The following is a 23,435-nucleotide window of genomic DNA, read 5'->3' on the forward strand; positions in this document are numbered from 1 at the left end:
AAGCACCCGAGAGCGTTTTTTTCGATGCCAACCTAACCAGAGTGACGGGAGCGGCACAATTCAGAAAAAGTGCTCAGCTCGCCGAGAAAATGCGATTTAAGCAATAAAATTAAAAATGCTTATTAAACATAAACCAAACGTTGGAGGTGGTCATTTCTTCATGCGCAGTGAATAACTCGGCACTCTAAAGCACCCGAGAGCGTTTTTTTCGATGCCAACCTAACCAGAGTGACGGGAGCGGCACAATTCAGAAAAAGTGCTCAGCTCGCTGAGAAAATGCGATTTAAGCAATAAAATTAAAAATGCTTATAAAACATAAACCAAACGTTGGAGGTGGTCATTTCTTAATGCGCAGTAATAAACTCGGCACTCTAAAGCACCCGTGAGCGTTTTTTTCGATGCCAACCTAACCAGAGTGACGGGCGCGGCACAATTCAGAAAAAGTGCTCAGCTCGCCGAGAAAATGCGATTTAAGCAATAAAATTAAAAATGCTTATAAAACATAAACCAAACGTTGGAGGTGGTCATTTCTTCATGCGCAGTGATAAAGTCGGCACTCTAAAGCACCCGAGAGCGTTTTTTTCGATGCCAACCTAACCAGAGTGACGGGAGCGGCACAATTCAGAAGAAGTGCTCACTCAGCTCGCCGAGAAAATGCGATTTAAGCAATAAAATTAAAAATGCTTATAAAACATAAACCAAACGTTGGAGGTGGTCATTTCTTAATGCGCAGTAATAAACTCGGCACTCTAAAGCACCCGAGAGCGTTTTTTTCGATGCCAACCTAACCAGAGTGACGGGAGCGGCACAATTCAGAAAAAGTGCTCAGCTCGCCGAGAAAATGCGATTTAAGCAATAAAATTAAAAATGCTTATAAAACATAAACCAAACGTTGGAGGTGGTCATTTCTTAATGCGCAGTAATAAACTCGGCACTCTAAAGCACCCGAGAGCGTTTTTTTCGATGCCAACCTAACCAGAGTGACGGGAGCGGCACAATTCAGAAAAAGTGCTCAGCTCGCCGAGAAAATGCGATTTAAGCAATAAAATTAAAAATGCTTATTAAACATAAACCAAACGTTGGAGGTGGTCATTTCTTCATGCGCAGTGAATAACTCGGCACTCTAAAGCACCCGATAGCGTTTTTTCGATGCCAACCTAACCAGAGTGACGGGAGCGGCACAATTCAGAAAAAGTGCTCAGCTCGCCGAGAAAATGCGATTTAAGCAATAAAATTAAAAATGCTTATAAAACATAAACCAAACGTTGGAGGTGGTCATTTCTTAATGCGCAGTAATAAACTCGGCACTCTAAAGCACCCGAGAGCGTTTTTTTCGATGCCAACCTAACCAGAGTGACGGGAGCGGCACAATTCAGAAAAAGTGCTCAGCTCGCCGAGAAAATGCGATTCAAGCAATAAAATTAAAAATGCTTATAAAACATAAACCAAACGTTGGAGGTGGTCATTTCTTAATGCGCAGTAATAAACTCGGCACTCTAAAGCACCCGAGAGCGTTTTTTTCGATGCCAACCTAACCAGAGTGACGGGAGCGGCACAATTCAGAAAAAGCGCTCAGCTCGCCGAGAAAATGCGATTTAAGCAATAAAATTAAAAATGCTTATAAAACATAAACCAAACGTTGGAGGATGTCATTTCTTAATGCGCAGTAATAAACTCGGCACTCTAAAGCACCCGAGAGCGTTTTTTTCGATGCCAACCTAACCAGAGTGACGGGAGCGGCACAATTCAGAAAAAGTGCTCAGCTCGCCGAGAAAATGCGATTTAGGCAATAAAATTAAAAATGCTTATAAAACATAAACCAAACCTTGGAGGTGGTCATTTCTTAATGCGCAGTAATAAACTCGGCACTCTAAAGCACCCGAGAGCGTTTTTTTCGATGCCAACCTAACCAGAGTGACGGGAGCGGCACAATTCAGAAAAAGCGCTCAGCTCACCGAGAAAATGCGATTTAAGCAATAAAATTAAAAATGCTTATAAAACATAAACCAAACGTTGGAGGTGGTCATTTCTTCATGCGCAGTGAATAACTCGGCACTCTAAAGCACCCAGAGCGTTTTTTTCGATGCCAAGTGACGGGAGCGGCACAATTCAGAAAAAGTGCTCAGCTCGCCGAGAAAATGCGATTTAAGCAATAAAATTAAAAATGCTTATAAAACATAAACCAAACGTTGGAGGTGGTCATTTCTTAATGCGCAGTAATCTCGGCACTCTAAAGCACCCGAGAGCGTTTTTTTCGATGCCAACCTAACCAGAGTGACGGGAGCGGCACAATTCAGAAAAAGTGCTCAGCTCGCCGAGAAAATGCGATTTAAGCAATAAAATTAAAAATGCTTATAAAACATAAACCAAACGTTGGAGGTGGTCATTTCTTAATGCGCAGTAATAAACTCGGCACTCTAAAGCACCCGAGAGCGTTTTTTTCGATGCCAACCTAACCAGAGTGACGGGAGCGGCACAATTCAGAAAAAGTGCTCAGCTCGCCGAGAAAATGCGATTTAAGCAATAAAATTAAAAATGCTTATTAAACATAAACCAAACGTTGGAGGTGGTCATTTCTTCATGCGCAGTGAATAACTCGGAACTCTAAAGCCGATAGCGTTTTTTTCGATGCCAACCTAACCAGAGTGACGGGAGCGGCACAATTCAGAAAAAGTGCTCAGCTCGCCGAGAAAATGCGATTTAAGCAATAAAATTAAAAATGCTTATAAAACATAAACCAAACGTTGGAGGTGGTCATTTCTTAATGCGCAGTAATAAACTCGGCACTCTAAAGCACCCGAGAGCGTTTTTTTCGATGCCAACCTAACCAGAGTGACGGGAGCGGCACAATTCAGAAAAAGTGCTCAGCTCGCCGAGAAAATGCGATTTAAGCAATAAAATTAAAAATGCTTATAAAACATAAACCAAACGTTGGAGGTGGTCATTTCTTAATGCGCAGTAATAAACTCGGCACTCTAAAGCACCCGAGAGCGTTTTTTTCGATGCCAACCTAACCAGAGTTACGGGAGCGGCACAATTCAGAAAAAGCGCTCAGCTCGCCGAGAAAATGCGATTTAAGCAATAAAATTAAAAATGCTTATAAAACATAAACCAAACGTTGGAGGTGGTCATTTCTTCATGCGCAGTGAATAACTCGGCACTCTATAAAGCACCCGAGAGCGTTTTTTTCGATGCCAACCTAACCAGAGTGACGGGAGCGGCACAATTCAGAAAAAGTGCTCAGCTCGCCGAGAAAATGCGATTTAAGCAATAAAATTTAAAATGCTTATAAAACATAAACCAAACGTTGGAGGTGGTCATTTCTTAATGCGCAGTAATAAACTCGGCACTCTAAAGCACCCGTGAGCGTTTTTTTCGATGCCAACCTAACCAGAGTGACGAGAGCGGCACAATTCAGAAAAAGTGCTCAGCTCGCCGAGAAAATGCGATTTAAGCAATAAAATTAAAAATGCTTATTAAACATAAACCAAACGTTGGAGGTGGTCATTTCTTCATGCGCAGTGAATAACTCGGCACTCTAAAGCACCCGATAGCGTTTTTTTCGATGCCAACCTAACCAGAGTGACGGGAGCGGCACAATTCAGAAAAAGTGCTCAGCTCGCCGAGAAAATGCGATTTAAGCAATAAAATTAAAAATGCTTATAAAACATAAACCAAACGTTGGAGGTGGTCATTTCTTAATGCGCAGTAATAAACTCGGCACTCTAAAGCACCCGAGAGCGTTTTTTTCGATGCCAACCTAACCAGAGTGACGGGAGCGGCACAATTCAGAAAAAGTGCTCAGCTCGCCGAGAAAATGCGATTTAAGCAATAAAATTAAAAATGCTTATAAAACATCAACCAAACGTTGGAGGTGGTCATTTCTTAATGCGCAGTAATAAACTCGGCACTCTAAAGCACCCGAGAGCGTTTTTTTCGATGCCAACCTAACCAGAGTTACGGGAGCGGCACAATTCAGAAAAAGCGCTCAGCTCGCCGAGAAAATGCGATTTAAGCAATAAAATTAAAAATGCTTATAAAACATAAACCAAACGTTGGAGGTGGTCATTTCTTCATGCGCAGTGAATAACTCGGCACTCTAAAGCACCCGAGAGCGTTTTTTTCGATGCCAACCTAACCAGAGTGACGGGAGCGGCACAATTCAGAAAAAGTGCTCAGCTCGCCGAGAAAATGCGATTTAAGCAATAAAATTAAAAATGCTTATAAAACATAAACCAAACGTTGGAGGTGGTCATTTCTTAATGCGCAGTAATAAACTCGGCACTCTAAAGCACCCGTGAGCGTTTTTTTCGATGCCAACCTAACCAGAGTGACGGGAGCGGCACAATTCAGAAAAAGTGCTCAGCTCGCCGAGAAAATGCGATTTAAGCAATAAAATTAAAAATGCTTATAAAACATAAACCAAACGTTGGAGGTGGTCTTTTCTTCATGCGCAGTGATAAAGTCGGCACTCTAAAGCACCCGAGAGCGTTTTTTTCGATGCCAACCTAACCAGTGACGGGAGCGGCACAATTCAGAAAAAGTGCTCAGCTCGCTGAGAAAATGCGATTTAAGCAATAAAATTAAAAATGCTTATTAAACATAAACCAAACGTTGGAGGTGGTCATTTCTTCATGCGCAGTAATAAACTCGGCACTCTAAAGCACCCGAGAGCGTTTTTTTCGATGCCAACCTAACCAGAGTGACGGGAGCGGCACAATTCAGAAAAAGTGCTCAGCTCGCCGAGAAAATGCGATTTAAGCAATAAAATTAAAAATGCCTATTAAACATAAACCAAACGTTGGAGGTGGTCATTTCTTCATGCGCAGTGAATAACTCGGCACTCTAAAGCACCCGAGAGCGTTTTTTTCGATGCCAACCTAACCAGAGTGACGGGAGCGGCACAATTCAGAAAAAGCGCTCAGCTCGCCGAGAAAATGCGATTTAAGCAATAAAATTAAAAATGCTTATAAAACATAAACCAAACGTTGGAGGTGGTCATTTCTTCATGCGCAGTGAATAACTCGGCACTCTAAAGCACCCGAGAGCGTTTTTTTCGATGCCAACCTAACCAGAGTGACGGGAGCGGCACAATTCAGAAAAAGTGCTCAGCTCGCCGAGAAAATGCGATTTAAGCAATAAAATTAAAAATGCTTATAAAACATAAACCAAACGTTGGAGGTGGTCATTTCTTAATGCGCAGTAATAAACTCGGCACTCTAAAGCACCCGAGAGCGTTTATTTTCGATGCGCCCCTAACCAGAGTGACGGGAGCGGCACAATTCAGAAAAAGTGCTCAGCTCGCCGAGAAAATGCGATTTAAGCAATAAAATTAAAAATGCTTATATAACATAAACCAAACGTTGGAAGTGGTCATTTCTTCATGCGCAGTGATAAACTCGGCACTCTAAAGCACCCGAGAGCGTTTTTTTCGATGCCAACCTAACCAGAGTTACGGGAGCGGCACAATTCAGAAAAAGCGCTCAGCTCGCCGAGAAAATGCGATTTAAGCAATAAAATTAAAAATGCTTATAAAACATAAACCAAACGTTGGAGTGTCATTTCTTCATGCGCAGTGATAAACTCGGCACTCTAAAGCACCCGAGAGCGTTTTTTCGATGCCAACCTAACCAGAGTGACGGGAGCGGCACAATTCAGAAAAAGCGCTCAGCTCGCCGAGAAAATGCGATTTAAGCAATAAAATTAAAAATGCTTATAAAACATAAACCAAACGTTGGAGGTGGTCATTTCTTCATGCGCAGTGATAAACTCGGCACTCTAAAGCACCCGAGAGCGTTTTTTTTCGATGCCAACCTAACCAGAGTGACGGGAGCGGCACAATTCAGAAAAAGTGCTCAGCTCGCCGAGAAAATGCGATTTAAGCAATAAAATTAAAAATGCTTATAAAACATAAACCAAACGTTGGAGGTGGTCATTTCTTCATGCGCAGTGAATAACTCGGCACTCTAAAGCACCCGAGAGCGTTTTTTTCGATGCCAACCTAACCAGAGTGACGGGAGCGGCACAATTCAGAAAAAGTGCTCAGCTCGCCGAAAAAATGCGATTTAAGCAATAAAATTAAAAATGCTTATAAAACATAAACCAAACGTTGGAGGTGGTCATTTCTTAATGCGCAGTAATAAACTCGGCACTCTAAAGCACCCGAGAGCGTTTTTTTCGATGCCAACCTAACCAGAGTGACGGGAGTGGCACAATTCAGAAAAAGTGCTCAGCTCGCCGAGAAAATGCGATTTAAGCAATAAAATTAAAAATGCTTATAAAACATAAACCAAACGTTGGAGGTGGTCATTTCTTAATGCGCAGTAATAAACTCGGCACTCTAAAGCACCCGAGAGCGTTTTTTTCGATGCCAACCTAACCAGAGTTACGGGAGCGGCACAATTCAGAAAAAGCGCTCAGCTCGCCGAGAAAATGCGATTTAAGCAATAAAATTAAAAATGCTTATAAAACATAAACCAAACGTTGGAGGTGGTCATTTCTTCATGCGCAGTGAATAACTCGGCACTCTAAAGCACCCGAGAGCGTTTTTTTCGATGCCAACCTAACCAGAGTGACGGGAGCGGCACAATTCAGAAAAAGTGCTCAGCTCGCCGAGAAAATGCGATTTAAGCAATAAAATTAAAAATGCTTACAAAACATAAACCAAACGTTGGAGGTGGTCATTTCTTAATGCGCAGTAATAAACTCGGCACTCTAAAGCACCCGTGAGCGTTTTTTTCGATGCCAACCTAACCAGAGTGACGGGAGCGGCACAATTCAGAAAAAGTGCTCAGCTCGCCGAGAAAATGCGATTTAAGCAATAAAATTAAAAATGCTTATAAAACATAAACCAAACGTTGGAGGTGGTCATTTCTTCATGCGCAGTGATAAAGTCGGCACTCTAAAGCACCCGAGAGCGTTTTTTTCGATGCCAACCTAACCAGTGACGGGAGCGGCACAATTCAGAAAAAGTGCTCAGCTCGCTGAGAAAATGCGATTTAAGCAATAAAATTAAAAATGCTTATTAAACATAAACCAAACGTTGGAGGTGGTCATTTCTTCATGCGCAGTGATAAACTCGGCACTCTAAAGCACCCGAGAGCGTTTTTTTTCGATGCCAACCTAACCAGAGTGACGGGAGCGGCACAATTCAGAAAAAGTGCTCAGCTCGCCGAGAAAATGCGATTTAAGCAATAAAATTAAAAATGCTTATAAAACATAAACCAAACGTTGGAGGTGGTCATTTCTTAATGCGCAGTAATAAACTCGGCACTCTAAAGCACCCGAGAGCGTTTTTTTCGATGCCAACCTAACCAGAGTGACGGGAGCGGCACAATTCAGAAAAAGTGCTCAGCTCGCCGAGAAAATGCGATTTAAGCAATAAAATTAAAAATGCTTATTAAACATAAACCAAACGTTGGAGGTGGTCATTTCTTCATGCGCAGTGAATAACTCGGCACTCTAAAGCACCCGAGAGCGTTTTTTTCGATGCCAACCTAACCAGAGTGACGGGAGCGGCACAATTCAGAAAAAGCGCTCAGCTCGCCGAGAAAATGCGATTTAAGCAATAAAATTAAAAATGCTTATAAAACATAAACCAAACGTTGGAGGTGGTCATTTCTTAATGCGCAGTAATAAACTCGGCACTCTAAAGCACCCGAGAGCGTTTTTTTCGATGCCAACCTAACCAGAGTGACGGGAGCGGCACAATTCAGAAAAAGTGCTCAGCTCGCCGAGAAAATGCGATTTAAGCAATAAAATTAAAAATGCTTATTAAACATAAACCAAACGTTGGAGGTGGTCATTTCTTCATGCGCATTTAATAACTCGGCACTCTAAAGCACCCGAGAGCGTTTTTTTCGATGCCAACCTAACCAGAGTGACGGGAGCGGCACAATTCAGAAAAAGTGCTCAGCTCGCCGAGAAAATGCGATTTAAGCAATAAAATTAAAAATGCTTATTAAACATAAACCAAACGTTGGAGGTGGTCATTTCTTCATGCGCAGTGAATAACTCGGCACTCTAAAGCACCCGAGAGCGTTTTTTTCGATGCCAACCTAACCAGAGTGACGGGAGCGGCACAATTCAGAAAAAGCGCTCAGCTCGCCGAGAAAATGCGATTTAAGCAATAAAATTAAAAATGCTTATAAAACATAAACCAAACGTTGGAGGTGGTCATTTCTTAATGCGCAGTAATAAACTCGGCACTCTAAAGCACCCGAGAGCGTTTTTTTCGATGCCAACCTAACCAGAGTGACGGGAGCGGCACAATTCAGAAAAAGTGCTCAGCTCGCCGAGAAAATGCGATTTAAGCAATAAAATTAAAAATGCTTATTAAACATAAACCAAACGTTGGAGGTGGTCATTTCTTCATGCGCATTTAATAACTCGGCACTCTAAAGCACCCGAGAGCGTTTTTTTCGATGCCAACCTAACCAGAGTGACGGGAGCGGCACAATTCAGAAAAAGTGCTCAGCTCGCCGAGAAAATGCGATTTAAGCAATAAAATTAAAAATGCTTATAAAACATAAACCAAACGTTGGAGGTGGTCATTTCTTAATGCGCAGTAATAAACTCGGCACTCTAAAGCACCCGAGAGCGTTTTTTTCGATGCCAACCTAACCAGAGTGACGGGAGCGGCACAATTCGGAAAAAGTGCTCAGCTCGCCGAGAAAATGCGATTTAAGCAATAAAATAAAAAATGCTTATAAAACATAAACCAAACGTTGGAGGTGGTCATTTCTTAATGCGCAGTAATAAACTCGGCACTCTAAAGCACCCGAGAGCGTTTTTTTCGATGCCAACCTAACCAGAGTGACGGGAGCGGCACAATTCAGAAAAAGCGCTCAGCTCGCCGAGAAAATGCGATTTAAGCAATAAAATTAAAAATGCTTATAAAACATAAACCAAACGTTGGAGGATGTCATTTCTTAATGCGCAGTAATAAACTCGGCACTCTAAAGCACCCGAGAGCGTTTTTTTCGATGCCAACCTAACCAGAGTGACGGGAGCGGCACAATTCAGAAAAAGTGCTCAGCTCGCCGAGATAATGCGATTTAGGCAATAAAATTAAAAATGCTTATAAAACATAAACCAAACGTTGGAGGTGGTCATTTCTTAATGCGCAGTAATAAACTCGGCACTCTAAAGCACCCGAGAGCGTTTTTTTCGATGCCAACCTAACCAGAGTGACGGGAGCGGCACAATTCAGAAAAAGCGCTCAGCTCGCCGAGAAAATGCGATTTAAGCAATAAAATTAAAAATGCTTATAAAACATAAACCAAACGTTGGAGGTGGTCATTTCTTCATGCGCAGTGAATAACTCGGCACTCTAAAGCACCCGAGAGCGTTTTTTTCGATGCCAAGTGACGGGAGCGGCACAATTCAGAAAAAGTGCTCAGCTCGCCGAGAAAATGCGATTTAAGCAATAAAATTAAAAATGCTTATTAAACATAAACCAAACGTTGGAGGTGGTCATTTCTTCATGCGCAGTGAATAACTCGGCACTCTAAAGCACCCGATAGCGTTTTTTTCGATGCCAACCTAACCAGAGTGACGGGAGCGGCACAATTCAGAAAAAGTGCTCAGCTCGCCGAGAAAATTCGATTTAAGCAATAAAATTAAAAATGCTTATAAAACATAAACCAAACGTTGGAGGTGGTCATTTCTTAATGCGCAGTAATAAACTCGGCACTCTAAAGCACCCGAGAGCGTTTTTTTCGATGCCAACCTAACCAGAGTGACGGGAGCGGCACAATTCAGAAAAAGTGCTCAGCTCGCCGAGAAAATGCGATTTAAGCAATAAAATTAAAAATGCTTATAAAACATAAACCAAACGTTGGAGGTGGTCATTTCTTAATGCGCAGTAATAAACTCGGCACTCTAAAGCACCCGAGAGCGTTTTTTTCGATGCCAACCTAACCAGAGTGACGGGAGCGGCACAATTCAGAAAAAGCGCTCAGCTCGCCGAGAAAATGCGATTTAAGCAATAAAATTAAAAATGCTTATAAAACATAAACCAAACGTTGGAGGTGGTCATTTCTTCATGCGCAGTGAATAACTCGGCACTCTAAAGCACCCGAGAGCGTTTTTTTCGATGCCAACCTAACCAGAGTGACGGGAGCGGCACAATTCAGAAAAAGCGCTCAGCTCGCCGAGAAAATGCGATTTAAGCAATAAAATTAAAAATGCTTATAAAACATAAACCAAACGTTGGAGGTGGTCATTTCTTCATGCGCAGTGATAAACTCGGCACTCTAAAGCACCCGAGAGCGTTTTTTTCGATGCCAACCTAACCAGAGTGACGGGAGCGGCACAATTCAGAAAAAGTGCTCAGCTCGCCGAGAAAATGCGATTCAAGCAATAAAATTAAAAATGCTTATTAAACATAAACCAAACGTTGGAGGTGGTCATTTCTTCATGCGCAGTGAATAACTCGGCACTCTAAAGCACCCGAGAGCGTTTTTTTCGATGCCAACCTAACCCGAGTGACGGGATCGGCACAATTCAGAAAAAGTGCTCAGCTCGCCGAGAAAATGCGATTTAAGCAATAAAATTAAAAATGCTTATAAAACATAAACCAAACGTTGGAGGTGGTCATTTCTTAATGCGCAGTAATAAACTCGGCACTCTAAAGCACCCGAGAGCGTTTTTTTCGATGCCAACCTAACCAGAGTGACGGGAGCGGCACAATTCAGAAAAGTGCTCAGCTCGCCGACAAAATGCGATTTAAGCAATAAAATTAAAAATGCTTATTAAACATAAACCAAACGTTGGAGGTGGTAATTTCTTCATGCGCAGTGAATAACTCGGCACTCTAAAGCACCCGAGAGCGTTTTTTTCGATGCCAACCTAACCAGAGTGACGGGAGCGGCACAATTCAGAAAAAGCGCTCAGCTCGCCGAGAAAATGCGATTTAAGCAATAAAATTAAAAATGCTTATAAAACATAAACCAAACGTTGGAGGTGGTCATTTCTTAATGCGCAGTAATAAACTCGGCACTCTAAAGCACCCGAGAGCGTTTTTTTCGATGCCAACCTAACCAGAGTGACGGGAGCGGCACAATTCAGAAAAAGTGCTCAGCTCGCCGAGAAAATGCGATTTAAGCAATAAAATTAAAAATGATTATTAAACATAAACCAAACGTTGGAGGTGGTCATTTCTTCATGCGCAGTGAATAACTCGGCACTCTAAAGCACCCGAGAGCGTTTTTTTCGATGCCAACCTAACCAGAGTGACGGGAGCGGCACAATTCAGAAAAAGCGCTCAGCTCGCCGAGAAAATGCGATTTAAGCAATAAAATTAAAAATGCTTATTAAACATAAACCAAACGTTGGAGGTGGTCATTTCTTCATGCGCAGTGAATAACTCGGCACTCTAAAGCACCCGAGAGCGTTTTTTTCGATGCCAACCTAACCAGAGTGACGGGAGCGGCACAATTCAGAAAACGCGCTTAGCTCGCCGAGAAAATGCGATTTAAGCAATAAAATTAAAAATGCTTATTAAACATAAACCAAACGTTGGAAGTGGTCATTTCTTCATGCGCAGTGATAAACTCGGCACTCTAAAGCACCCGAGAGCGTTTTTTTCGATGCCAACCTAACCAGAGTTACGGGAGCGGCACAATTCAGAAAAAGCGCTCAGCTCGCCGAGAAAATGCGATTTAAGCAATAAAATTAAAAATGCTTATAAAACATAAACCAAACGTTGGAGGTGGTCATTTCTTCATGCGCAGTGATAAACTCGGCACTCTAAAGCACCCGAGAGCGTTTTTTTCGATGCCAACCTAACCAGAGTGACGGGAGCGGCACAATTCAGAAAAAGTGCTCAGCTCGCCGAGAAAATGCGATTTAAGCAATAAAATTAAAAATGCTTATAAAACATAAACCAAACGTTGGAGGTGGTCATTTCTTCATGCGCAGTGAATAACTCGGCACTCTAAAGCACCCGAGAGCGTTTTTTTCGATGCCAACCTAACCAGAGTGACGGGAGCGGCACAATTCAGAAAAAGTGCTCAGCTCGCCGAGAAAATGCGATTTAAGCAATAAAATTAAAAATGCTTATAAAACATAAACCAAACGTTGGAGGTGGTCATTTCTTAATGCGCAGTAATAAACTCGGCACTCTAGAGCACCCGAGAGCGTTTTTTTCGATGCCAACCTAACCAGAGTGACGGGAGCGGCACAATTCAGAAAAAGTGCTCAGCTCGCCGAGAAAATGCAATTTAAGCAATAAAATTAAAAATGCTTATAAAACATAAACCAAACGTTGGAAGTGGTCATTTCTTCATGCGCAGTGATAAACTCGGCACTCTAAAGCACCCGAGAGCGTTTTTTTCGATGCCAACCTAACCAGAGTTACGGGAGCGGCACAATTCAGAAAAAGCGCTCAGCTCGCCGAGAAAATGCGATTTAAGCAATAAAATTAAAAATGCTTATAAAACATAAACCAAACGTTGGAAGTGGTCATTTCTTCATGCGCAGTGATAAACTCGGCACTCTAAAGCACCCGAGAGCGTTTTTTTCGATGCCAACCTAACCAGAGTTACGGGAGCGGCACAATTCAGAAAAAGCGCTCAGCTCGCCGAGAAAATGCGATTTAAGCAATAAAATTAAAAATGCTTATAAAACATAAACCAAACGTTGGAGGTGGTCATTTCTTAATGCGCAGTAATAAACTCGGCACTCTAAAGCACCCGAGAGCGTTTTTTTCGATGCCAACCTAACCAGAGTGACGGGAGCGGCACAATTCAGAAAAAGTGCTCAGCTCGCCGAGAAAATGCGATTTAAGCAATAAAATTAAAAATGCTTATTAAACATAAACCAAACGTTGGAGGTGGTCATTTCTTCATGCGCAGTGAATAACTCGGCACTCTAAAGCACCCGATAGCGTTTTTTTCGATGCCAACCTAACCAGAGTGACGGGAGCGGCACAATTCAGAAAAAGTGCTCAGCTCGCCGAGAAAATGCGATTTAAGCAATAAAATTAAAAATGCTTATAAAACATAAACCAAACGTTGGAGGTGGTCATTTCTTAATGCGCAGTAATAAACTCGGCACTCTAAAGCACCCGAGAGTGTTTTTTTCGATGCCAACCTAACCAGAGTGACGGGAGCGGCACAATTCAGAAAAAGTGCTCAGCTCGCCGAGAAAATGCGTTTTAAGCAATAAAATTAAAAATGCTTATAAAACATAAACCAAACGTTGGAGGTGGTCATTTCTTAATGCGCAGTAATAAACTCGGCACTCTAAAGCACCCGAGAGCGTTTTTTTCGATGCCAACCTAACCAGAGTGACGGGAGCGGCACAATTCAGAAAAAGCGCTCAGCTCGCCGAGAAAATGCGATTTAAGCAATAAAATTAAAAATGCTTATAAAACATAAACCAAACGTTGGAGGTGGTCATTTCTTAATGCGCAGTAATAAACTCGGCACTCTAAAGCACCCGAGAGCGTTTTTTTCGATGCCAACCTAACCAGAGTGACGGGAGCGGCACAATTCAGAAAAAGTGCTCAGCTCGCCGAGAAAATGCGATTTAGGCAATAAAATTAAAAATGGTTATAAAACATAAACCAAACGTTGGAGGTGGTCATTTCTTAATGCGCAGTAATAAACTCGGCACTCTAAAGCACCCGAGAGCGTTTTTTTCGATGCCAACCTAACCAGAGTGACGGGAGCGGCACAATTCAGAAAAAGCGTTCAGCTCGCCGAGAAAATGCGATTTAAGCAATAAAATTAAAAATGCTTATAAAACATAAACCAAACGTTGGAGGTGGTCATTTCTTCATGCGCAGTGAATAACTCGGCACTCTAAAGCACCCGAGAGCGTTTTTTTCGATGCCAAGTGACGGGAGCGGCACAATTCAGAAAAAGTGCTCAGCTCGCCGAGAAAATGCGATTTAAGCAATAAAATTAAAAATGCTTATTAAACATAAACCAAACGTTGGAGGTGGTCATTTCTTCATGCGCAGTGAATAACTCGGCACTCTAAAGCACCCGATAGCGTTTTTTTCGATGCCAACGTAACCAGAGTGACGGGAGCGGCACAATTCAGAAAAAGTGCTCAGCTCGCCGAGAAAATGCGATTTAAGCAATAAAATTAAAAATGCTTATAAACCAACGTTTGGTTTATGTTTTATAAGCATTTTTAATTTTATTGCCTAAATCGCATTATCTCGGCGAGCTGAGCACTTTTTCTGAATTGTGCCGCTCCCGTCACTCTGGTTAGGTTGGCATCGAAAAAAACGCTCTCGGGTGCTTTAGAGTGCCGAGTTTATTACTGCGCATTAAGAAATGACATCCTCCAACGTTTGGTTTATGTTTTATAAGCATTTTTAATTTTATTGCTTAAATCGCATTTTCTCGGCGAGCTGAGCGCTTTTTCTGAATTGTGCCGCTCCCGTCACTCTGGTTAGGTTGGCATCGAAAAAAACGCTCTCGGGTGCTTTAGAGTGCCGAGTTTATTACTGCGCATTAAGAAATGACCACCTCCAACGTTTGGTTTATGTTTTATAAGCATTTTTTATTTTATTGCTTAAATCGCATTTTCTCGGAGAGCTGAGCACTTTTTCCGAATTGTGCCGCTCCCGTCACTCTGGTTAGGTTGGCATCGAAAAAAACGCTCTCGGGTGCTTTAGAGTGCCGAGTTTATTACTGCGCATTAAGAAATGACCACCTCCAACGTTTGGTTTATGTTTTATAAGCATTTTTAATTTTATTGCTTAAATCGCATTTTCTCGGCGAGCTGAGCACTTTTTCTGAATTGTGCCGCTCCCGTCACTCTGGTTAGGTTGGCATCGAAAAAAACGCTCTCGGGTGCTTTAGAGTGCCGAGTTATTAAATGCGCATGAAGAAATGACCACCTCCAACGTTTGGTTTATGTTTAATAAGCATTTTTAATTTTATTGCTTAAATCGCATTTTCTCGGCGAGCTGAGCACTTTTTCTGAATTGTGCCGCTCCCGTCACTCTGGTTAGGTTGGCATCGAAAAAAACGCTCTCGGGTGCTTTAGAGTGCCGAGTTTATTACTGCGCATTAAGAAATGACCACCTCCAACGTTTGGTTTATGTTTTATAAGCATTTTTAATTTTATTGCTTAAATCGCATTTTCTCGGCGAGCTGAGCGCTTTTTCTGAATTGTGCCGCTCCCGTCACTCTGGTTAGGTTGGCATCGAAAAAAACGCTCTCGGGTGCTTTAGAGTGCCGAGTTATTCACTGCGCATGAAGAAATGACCACCTCCAACGTTTGGTTTATGTTTAATAAGCATTTTTAATTTTATTGCTTAAATCGCATTTTCTCGGCGAGCTGAGCACTTTTTCTGAATTGTGCCGCTCCCGTCACTCTGGTTAGGTTGGCATCGAAAAAAACGCTCTCGGGTGCTTTAGAGTGCCGAGTTATTAAATGCGCATGAAGAAATGACCACCTCCAACGTTTGGTTTATGTTTAATAAGCATTTTTAATTTTATTGCTTAAATCGCATTTTCTCGGCGAGCTGAGCACTTTTTCTGAATTGTGCCGCTCCCGTCACTCTGGTTAGGTTGGCATCGAAAAAAACGCTCTCGGGTGCTTTAGAGTGCCGAGTTTATTACTGCGCATTAAGAAATGACCACCTCCAACGTTTGGTTTATGTTTTATAAGCATTTTTAATTTTATTGCTTAAATCGCATTTTCTCGGCGAGCTGAGCGCTTTTTCTGAATTGTGCCGCTCCCGTCACTCTGGTTAGGTTGGCATCGAAAAAAACGCTCTCGGGTGCTTTAGAGTGCCGAGTTATTCACTGCGCATGAAGAAATGACCACCTCCAACGTTTGGTTTATGTTTAATAAGCATTTTTAATTTTATTGCTTAAATCGCATTTTCTCGGCGAGCTGAGCACTTTTTCTGAATTGTGCCGCTCCCGTCACTCTGGTTAGGTTGGCATCGAAAAAAACGCTCTCGGGTGCTTTAGAGTGCCGAGTTTATTACTGCGCATTAAGAAATGACCACCTCCAACGTTTGGTTTATGTTTTATAAGCATTTTTAATTTTATTGCTTAAATCGCATTTTCTCGGCGAGCTGAGCACTTTTTCTGAATTGTGCCGCTCCCGTCACTCTGGTTAGGTTGGCATCGAAAAAAAACGCTCTCGGGTGCTTTAGAGTGCCGAGTTTATCACTGCGCATGAAGAAATGACCACCTCCAACGTTTGGTTTATGTTTAATAAGCATTTTTAATTTTATTGCTTAAATCGCATTTTCTCAGCGAGCTGAGCACTTTTTCTGAATTGTGCCGCTCCCGTCACTCTGGTTAGGTTGGCATCGAAAAAAACGCTCTCGGGTGCTTTAGAGTGCCGAGTTATTCACTGCGCATGAAGAAATGACCACCTCCAACGTTTGGTTTATGTTTTATAAGCATTTTTAATTTTATTGCTTAAATCGCATTTTCTCGGCGAGCTGAGCACTTTTTCTGAATTGTGCCGCTCCCGTCACTCTGGTTAGGTTGGCATCGAAAAAAAACGCTCTCGGGTGCTTTAAAGTGCCGAGTTTATCACTGCGCATGAAGAAATGACCACCTCCAACGTTTGGTTTATGTTTTATAAGCATTTTTAATTTTATTGCTTAAATCGCATTTTCTCGGCGAGCTGAGCGCTTTTTCTGAATTGTGCCGCTCCCGTCACTCTGGTTAGGTTGGCATCGAAAAAACGCTCTCGGGTGCTTTAGAGTGCCGAGTTTATCACTGCGCATGAAGAAATGACACTCCAACGTTTGGTTTATGTTTTATAAGCATTTTTAATTTTATTGCTTAAATCGCATTTTCTCGGCGAGCTGAGCGCTTTTTCTGAATTGTGCCGCTCCCGTAACTCTGGTTAGGTTGGCATCGAAAAAAACGCTCTCGGGTGCTTTAGAGTGCCGAGTTTATCACTGCGCATGAAGAAATGACCACCTCCAACGTTTGGTTTATGTTTTATAAGCATTTTTAATTTTATTGCTTAAATCGCATTTTCTCGGCGAGCTGAGCGCTTTTTCTGAATTGTGCCGCTCCCGTCACTCTGGTTAGGTTGGCATCGAAAAAAACGCTCTCGGGTGCTTTAGAGTGCCGAGTTATTCACTGCGCATGAAGAAATTACCACCTCCAACGTTTGGTTTATGTTTAATAAGCATTTTTAATTTTATTGCTTAAATCGCATTTTGTCGGCGAGCTGAGCACTTTTTCTGAATTGTGCCGCTCCCGTCACTCTGGTTAGGTTGGCATCGAAAAAAACGCTCTCGGGTGCTTTAGAGTGCCGAGTTTATTACTGCGCATTAAGAAATGACCACCTCCAACGTTTGGTTTATGTTTTATAAGCATTTTTAATTTTATTGCTTAAATCGCATTTTCTCGGCGAGCTGAGCACTTTTTCTGAATTGTGCCGCTCCCGTCACTCTGGTTAGGTTGGCATCGAAAAAAACGCTCTCGGGTGCTTTAGAGTGCCGAGTTTATTACTGCGCATTAAGAAATGACCACCTCCAACGTTTGGTTTATGTTTTATGAGCATTTTTAATTTTATTGCTTAAATCGCATTTTCTCGGCGAGCTGAGCACTTTTTCTGAATTGTGCCGCTCCCGTCACTCTGGTTAGGTTGGCATCGAAAAAAACGCTATCGGGTGCTTTAGAGTGCCGAGTTATTCACTGCGCATGAAGAAATGACCACCTCCAACGTTTGGTTTATGTTTAATAAGCATTTTTAATTTTATTGCTTAAATCGCATTTTCTCGGCGAGCTGAGCACTTTTTCTGAATTGTGCCGCTCCCGTCACTCTGGTTAGGTTGGCATCGAAAAAAACGCTCACGGGTGCTTTAGAGTGCCGAGTTTATTACTGCGCATTAAGAAATGACCACCTCCAACGTTTGGTTTATGTTTTATAAGCATTTTTAATTTTATTGCTTAAATCGCATTTTCTCGGCGAGCTGAGCACTTTTTCTGAATTGTGCCGCTCCCGTCACTCTGGTTAGGTTGGCATCGAAAAAAACGCTCTCGGGTGCTTTAGAGTGCCGAGTTATTCACTGCGCATGAAGAAATGACCACCTCCAACGTTTGGTTTATGTTTTATAAGCATTTTTAATTTTATTGCTTAAATCGCATTTTCTCGGCGAGCTGAGCGCTTTTTCTGAATTGTGCCGCTCCCGTAACTCTGGTTAGGTTGGCATCGAAAAAAACGCTCTCGGGTGCTTTAGAGTGCCGAGTTTATTACTGCGCATTAAGAAATGACCACCTCCAACGTTTGGTTTATGTTTTATAAGCATTTTTAATTTTATTGCTTAAATCGCATTTTCTCGGCGAGCTGAGCACTTTTTCTGAATTGTGCCGCTCCCGTCACTCTGGTTAGGTTGGCATCGAAAAAAAACGCTCTCGGGTGCTTTAGAGTGCCGAGTTTATTACTGCGCATTAAGAAATGACCACCTCCAACGTTTGGTTTATGTTTTATAAGCATTTTTAATTTTATTGCTTAAATCGCATTTTCTCGGCGAGCTGAGCACTTTTTCTGAATTGTGCCGCTCCCGTCACTCTGGTTAGGTTGGCATCGAAAAAAACGCTATCGGGTGCTTTAGAGTGCCGAGTTATTCACTGCGCATGAAGAAATGACCACCTCCAACGTTTGGTTTATGTTTAATAAGCATTTTTAATTTTATTGCTTAAATCGCATTTTCTCGGCGAGCTGAGCACTTTTTCTGAATTGTGCCGCTCCCGTCACTCTGGTTAGGTTGGCATCGAAAAAAACGCTCTCGGGTGCTTTAGAGTGCCGAGTTTATTACTACGCATTAAAAAATGACCACCTCCAACGTTTGGTTTATGTTTTATAAGCATTTTTAATTTTATTGCTTAAATCGCATTTTCTCGGCGAGCTGAGCACTTTTTCTGAATTGTGCCGCTCCCGTCACTCTGGTTAGGTTGGCATCGAAAAAAACGCTCTCGGGTGCTTTAGAGTGCCGAGTTTATTACTGCGCATTAAGAAATGACCACCTCCAACGTTTGGTTTATGTTTTATAAGCATTTTTAATTTTATTGCTTAAACGGCATTTTCTCGGCGAGCTGAGCACTTTTTCTGAATTGTGCCGCTCCCGTCACTTGGCATCGAAAAAAAACGCTCTCGGGTGCTTTAGAGTGCCGAGTTATTCACTGCGCATGAAGAAATGACCACCTCCAACGTTTGGTTTATGTTTTATAAGCATTTTTAATTTTATTGCTTAAATCGCATTTTCTCGGCGAGCTGAGCGCTTTTTCTGAATTGTGCCGCTCCCGTCACTCTGGTTAGGTTGGCATCGAAAAAAACGCTCTCGGGTGCTTTAGAGTGCCGAGTTTATTACTGCGCATTAAGAAATGACCACCTCCAACGTTTGGTTTATGTTTTATAAGCATTTTTAATTTTATTGCCTAAATCGCATTATCTCGGCGAGCTGAGCACTTTTTCTGAATTGTGCCGCTCCCGTCACTCTGGTTAGGTTGGCATCGAAAAAAACGCTCTCGGGTGCTTTAGAGTGCCGAGTTTATTACTGCGCATTAAGAAATGACATCCTCCAACGTTTGGTTTATGTTTTATAAGCATTTTTAATTTTATTGCTTAAATCGCATTTTCTCGGCGAGCTGAGCGCTTTTTCTGAATTGTGCCGCTCCCGTCACTCTGGTTAGGTTGGCATCGAAAAAAACGCTCTCGGGTGCTTTAGAGTGCCGAGTTTATTACTGCGCATTAAGAAATGACCACCTCCAACGTTTGGTTTATGTTTTATAAGCATTTTTAATTTTATTGCTTAAATCGCATTTTCTCGGCGAGCTGAGCACTTTTTCTGAATTGTGCCGCTCCCGTCACTCTGGTTAGGTTGGCATCGAAAAAAACGCTCTCGGGTGCTTTAGAGTGCCGAGTTTATTACTGCGCATTAAGAAATGACCACCTCCAACGTTTGGTTTATGTTTTATAAGCATTTTTAATTTTATTGCTTAAATCGCATTTTCTCGGCGAGCTGAGCACTTTTTCTGAATTGTGCCGCTCCCGTCACTCTGGTTAGGTTGGCATCGAAAAAACGCTATCGGGTGCTTTAGAGTGCCGAGTTATTCACTGCGCATGAAGAAATGACCACCTCCAACGTTTGGTTTATGTTTGATAAGCATTTTTAATTTTATTGCTTAAATCGCATTTTCTCGGCGAGCTGAGCACTTTTTCTGAATTGTGCCGCTCCCGTCACTCTGGTTAGGTTGGCATCGAAAAAAACGCTCTCGGGTGCTTTAGAGTGCCGAGTTTATTACTGCGCATTAAGAAATGACCACCTCCAACGTTTGGTTTATGTTTTATAAGCATTTTTAATTTTATTGCTTAAATCGCATTTTCTCGGCGAGCTGAGCACTTTTTCTGAATTGTGCCGCTCCCGTCACTCTGGTTAGGTTGGCATCGAAAAAAACGCTCTCGGGTGCTTTAGAGTGCCGAGTTTATTACTGCGCATGAAGAAATGACCACCTCCAACGTTTGGTTTATGTTTTATAAGCATTTTTAATTTTATTGCTTAAATCGCATTTTCTCGGCGAGCTGAGCGCTTTTTCTGAATTGTGCCGCTCCCGTCACTCTGGTTAGGTTAGCATCGAAAAAAACGCTCTCGGGTGCTTTAGAGTGCCGAGTTATTCACTGCGCATGAAGAAATGACCACCTCCAACGTTTGGTTTATGTTTAATAAGCATTTTTAATTTTATTGCTTAAATCGCATTTTCTCGGCGAGCTGAGCACTTTTTCTGAATTGTGCCGCTCCCGTCACTCTGGTTAGGTTGGCATCGAAAAAAACGCTCTCGGGTGCTTTAGAGTGCCGAGTTTATTACTGCGCATTAAGAAATGACCACCTCCAACGTTTGGTTTATGTTTTATAAGCATTTTTAATTTTATTGCTTAAATCGCATTTTCTCGGCGAGCTGAGCGCTTTTTCTGAATTGTGCCGCTCCCGTCACTCTGGTTAAGGTTGGCATCGAAAAAAACGCTCTCGGGTGCTTTAGAGTGCCGAGGTATTCACTGCGCATGAAGAAATGACCACCTCCAACGTTTGGTTTATGTTTAATAAGCATTTTTAATTTTATTGCTTAAATCGCATTTTCTCGGCGAGCTGAGCACTTTTTCTGAATTGTGCCGCTCCCGTCACTCTGGTTAGGTTGGCATCGAAAAAAACGCTCTCGGGTGCTTTAGAGTGCCGAGTTTATTACTGCGCATTAAGAAATGACCACCTCCAACGTTTGGTTTATGTTTTATAAGCATTTTTAATTTTATTGCTTAAATCGCATTTTCTCGGCGAGCTGAGCACTTTTTCTGAATTGTGCCGCTCCCGTCACTCTGGTTAGGTTGGCATCGAAAAAAACGCTCTCGGGTGCTTTAGAGTGCCGACTTTATCACTGCGCATGAAGAAATGACCACCTCCAACGTTTGGTTTATGTTTTATAAGCATTTTTAATTTTATTGCTTAAATCGCATTTTCTCGGCGAGCTGAGCACTTTTTCTGAATTGTGCCGCTCCCGTCACTCTGGTTAGGTTGGCATCGAAAAAAACGCTCACGGGTGCTTTAGAGTGCCGAGTTTATTACTGCGCATTAAGAAATGACCACCTCCAACGTTTGGTTTATGTTTTGTAAGCATTTTTAATTTTATTGCTTAAATCGCATTTTCTCGGCGAGCTGAGCACTTTTTCTGAATTGTGCCGCTCCCGTCACTCTGGTTAGGTTGGCATCGAAAAAAACGCTCTCGGGTGCTTTAGAGTGCCGAGTTTATTACTGCGCATTAAGAAATGACCACCTCCAACGTTTGGTTTATGTTTTATTAAAATTTTTAATTTTATTGCTTAAATCGCATTTTCTCGGCGAGCTGAGCACTTTTTCTGAATTGTGCCGCTCCCGTCACTCTGGTTAGGTTGGCATCGAAAAAAACGCTATCGGGTGCTTTAGAGTGCCGAGTTATTCACTGCGCATGAAGAAATGACCACCTCCAACGTTTGGTTTATGTTTAATAAGCATTTTTAATTTTATTGCTTAAATCGCATTTTCTCGGCGAGCTGAGCACTTTTTCTGAATTGTGCCGCTCCCGTCACTCTGGTTAGGTTGGCATCGAAAAAAACGCTCTCGGGTGCTTTAGAGTGCCGAGTTTATTACTGCGCATTAAGAAATGACCACCTCCAACGTTTGGTTTATGTTTTATAAGCATTTTTAATTTTATTGCTTAAATCGCATTTTCTCGGCGAGCTGAGCACTTTTTCTGAATTGTGCCGCTCCCGTCACTTGGCATCGAAAAAAACGCTCTCGGGTGCTTTAGAGTGCCGAGTTATTCACTGCGCATGAAGAAATGACCACCTCCAACGTTTGGTTTATGTTTTATAAGCATTTTTAATTTTATTGCTTAAATCGCATTTTCTCGGCGAGCTGAGCGCTTTTTCTGAATTGTGCCGCTCCCGTCACTCTGGTTAGGTTGGCATCGAAAAAAACGCTCTCGGGTGCTTTAGAGTGCCGAGTTTATTACTGCGCATTAAGAAATGACCACCTCCAACGTTTGGTTTATGTTTTATAAGCATTTTTAATTTTATTGCCTAAATCGCATTTTCTCGGCGAGCTGAGCACTTTTTCTGAATTGTGCCGCTCCCGTCACTCTGGTTAGGTTGGCATCGAAAAAAACGCTCTCGGGTGCTTTAGAGTGCCGAGTTTATCACTGCGCATGAAGAAATGACCACCTCCAACGTTTGGTTTATGTTTTATAAGCATTTTTAATTTTATTGCTTAAATCGCATTTTCTCGGCGAGCTGAGCACTTTTTCTGAATTGTGCCGCTCCCGTCACTCTGGTTAGGTTGGCATCGAAAAAAACGCTCTCGGGTGCTTTAGAGTGCCGAGTTTATCACTGCGCATGAAGAAATGACCACCTCCAACGTTTGGTTTATGTTTTATAAGCATTTTTAATTTTATTGCTTAAATCGCATTTTCTCGGCGAGCTGAGCACTTTTTCTGAATTGTGCCGCTCCCGTCACTCTGGTTAGGTTGGCATCGAAAAAAACGCTCTCGGGTGCTTTAGAGTGCCGAGTTTATCACTGCGCATGAAGAAATGACCACCTCCAACGTTTGGTTTATGTTTTATAAGCATTTTTAATTTTATTGCTTAAATCGCATTTTCTCGGCGAGCTGAGCGCTTTTTCTGAATTGTGCCGCTCCCGTCACTCTGGTTAGGTTGGCATCGAAAAAAACGCTCTCGGGTGCTTTAGAGTGCCGAGTTTATCACTGCGCATGAAGAAATGACACTCCAACGTTTGGTTTATGTTTTATAAGCATTTTTAATTTTATTGCTTAAATCGCATTTTCTCGGCGAGCTGAGCGCTTTTTCTGAATTGTGCCGCTCCCGTCACTCTGGTTAGGTTGGCATCGAAAAAAACGCTCTCGGGTGCTTTAGAGTGCCGAGTTTATTACTGCGCATGAAGAAAT

Source organism: Syngnathus typhle, unplaced genomic scaffold, assembly GCF_033458585.1.
Source record: "Syngnathus typhle isolate RoL2023-S1 ecotype Sweden unplaced genomic scaffold, RoL_Styp_1.0 HiC_scaffold_53, whole genome shotgun sequence".
In the NCBI taxonomy this organism is placed as follows: domain Eukaryota; kingdom Metazoa; phylum Chordata; class Actinopteri; order Syngnathiformes; family Syngnathidae; genus Syngnathus; species Syngnathus typhle.